Source organism: Mus pahari, chromosome 16, assembly GCF_900095145.1.
Source record: "Mus pahari chromosome 16, PAHARI_EIJ_v1.1, whole genome shotgun sequence".
Taxonomy (NCBI): Eukaryota; Metazoa; Chordata; class Mammalia; order Rodentia; family Muridae; genus Mus; species Mus pahari.
In genome coordinates this window covers 66,884,597-66,887,175 of record NC_034605.1, presented here as the reverse complement: position 1 = coordinate 66,887,175, position 2,579 = coordinate 66,884,597, and the positions used below count along the sequence as shown (strand labels likewise).

At 43.7% G+C, this 2,579-nt stretch overlaps 1 pseudogene; it reads right to left on the bottom strand.

Moving 5' to 3' along the window:
* Nucleotides 1-978: 978 nt before the first annotated feature.
* On the bottom strand, nucleotides 979-2,579 carry LOC110334178 (annotated as a pseudogene).

Below are 2,579 nucleotides of genomic sequence, written 5' to 3'. Positions count from 1 at the left end.
GTGGCCCTTGGATCGCTATCAAGACCCTGATGCTTAGTTATTTCTTGCTAAGTCAAAACTAGTAACTAAAAAATAACAGCTTATGAATTGGAAGTCAACCAGAGGTTTTGTTTATATGGAAAGAGAAGTGTTTGCCTGAAGAGGAATACTTACTCAGTCCTTTTGATTTAAATCATTTTCTAAGGAACAGAAAGAGTTGAGGGAACACATCATAACTTTTACAAAATAATTCCCCTTCCTGAGATCACTTATTATACTGACACCAGTAACCCCATTACAACAGAAACCTGGTGCACAGCCAGGCTTCTCCCCAGCTGAGGGAAGAAAGGCATCGGCCAATTTCTTTTCTAATAGGTTGTAAACTTAGGGCAACTTGAGTCCCAGCTCCTGGCTTTTTCTTTTTTTCTTTTTGAAACAAGCTGCACTAAGCAAGACCTTAGTTTCCCCATGGGATGGTAGAAGTGCACAACAGGGCAAATGCATCTGCTAGCATAGTTCCAGTGTGTGAACATTATCCCACTCACCATTTAGGGTGATGTTATTCATAAAGTTCTTACAGAAAATTTTATCCCTGGATTACTGTCACACACAAGGAAGTAGTCTCAATTCTGTGTGGGGCAGTGTCTTCTGTAAGTGCTGCAAGATTGGAGAAGCACAAACATAACCCATTCTTTATAAATAACTACTCCCTTCTATCTCCTGAAATAAAACAGAGTGCGGGGATCTATCACAGATTTGTTTTTTGGGGTTTTTGTTTGTTTGTTTGTTTTAATCTTTAATTTTTTTTACAGTCCAGTCTTTATTCCCCTCCATGCCCTCCCTCCAACAGTTCATCTCATTCTTCTTCCCCCTGCTTCAAGAGGTTATCCCCACTCCCTGGGGTCTCAAGTGTCTTGAGGGTTAGGTACATCTTCTCTCACTGAGGCCAGTCCAGGCAGTCCTCTGCCGTAAATGTCAGATTTAGTTTTAAGAGGCCCATTACTCCTTCCTCTGCTTCTTGCCTTCATCCTCATGTACCTTGGGGTGACTGCTATCAAAGCATCTTTTAGAGCCACGGTGCTGTTTTGCTTCTTCTAAAAACTTGTCCAAACCAAAAGGATCTTCCTCAAACTGAACTGGTCCTTCTCGGCCTCTCTGTCTAAGGTCTGAAACAGAAAATGCCTTATCAGGAACAAATCTGGTGGTCTTTATCCTGGTTTCAAGGTCATCACCATACATGTCCCCAGCCAGACTTTTACTGGGCCTGTAGATACTCTGAGCCATTTCTTTGCCACCTTTCCAGGTCTGATCATAAACATTGTAAATTTCATCTTCTCCACCTGCAAATCCACTGCCCATACCCTTGGATTGGTTGAAGAGCCTTTGGTCATATTGAACTTCATTGGAAGTTCGAGGATCGGGCACACCAAGAGCAATGACTTCACTGATATCTCGATTTTCATTTCTCTGTAGTCTTGACCTCTTATCAGGAGCTGCCCTGGAAAGGTTCCGGTCATGCTGCCTCTCTTTTCGACGGATTTCATCTCTTTCACGGGCCTCGCCATCCTCTTTTTCCACGTGGGTTTTGATCCCAGCTCTCCTTTCTCTGGCTTTCTGGGCCATTTCTCTAAGTTTCTGTTCATGTTTCTCCTTTTCTTTTTGAGCCACCTTTCTCTCTACTTGGGCTCGCATTTCCACCGCTTCTCGAGCCTTCCGCTCAGCAATGTATAGCGCTTCAGCTAGTTTGCCAAATTTTTTATTTATGTGGACAGTCTGAAGTCCTCTTCCATCAGCAGCCAGCCGTTTCTCCAGTGGAATCGTATAACCCTTCGAGTTCTTCCACTTGGATATACATGGAGGGATCTTCCACTCCTGCTGTTCTTTCACAGTCCTCTTCCGAGGAGGCGAGTACATGACAGGTACAGGAGGAGACGGTGGTCCACGGGGAATTTTCTTATTAATCCTGAATCTCGGAGGCTCCATTGGGTCTTTCTGCATTTCTACGATCTGAATAACCCTCTGTTTAGGTCCAGAATTGAATGATCCTCCTTGTTGAGATGGCGTGTAGTAGATATACTTAGCAGGGCTATACTTCTCAGCTGCATGAACAGGTTTGGCCGCATCAACCTTCCTTGATATTATCTTCTCCAAGGCTATTCTTGTCCTTTCTGTTATTTCTTTAACCGTCTCTTTATCAGGCCTTTGTAGGTCTGTGTCGTCTGGATTCATAACCTCCTTTGGAATTAGGTCAGTATATTTGCTATAAATGACCTTGTCTTTGGAATGTCCCTGTCGAGCAATTATATCATATTTAATTTTCCCTTCATGATCGAACTGAATGGGCAGAGCATTGGATTTTTTTTCTGTTTACCCATATCCAGAGGATACTGGGCCACATGGATTTCAGGGAAAGCACCTCCATCTCCAAAATCCTCCAGCAACCCCGGAATCCAGCCTTTCCTGAATCCAAATGAGGGAGGCTCTCTTCGAAAGGAAACCAGAGAGGTCTGCTGTGATCTCTGAGTTCTTGCCCTTTCTTCAGCTTCAAGTTGGTCCTGAAATAGCTGAGTGAGTGCAGGTAAAAAGCTGGTGAGCGACAT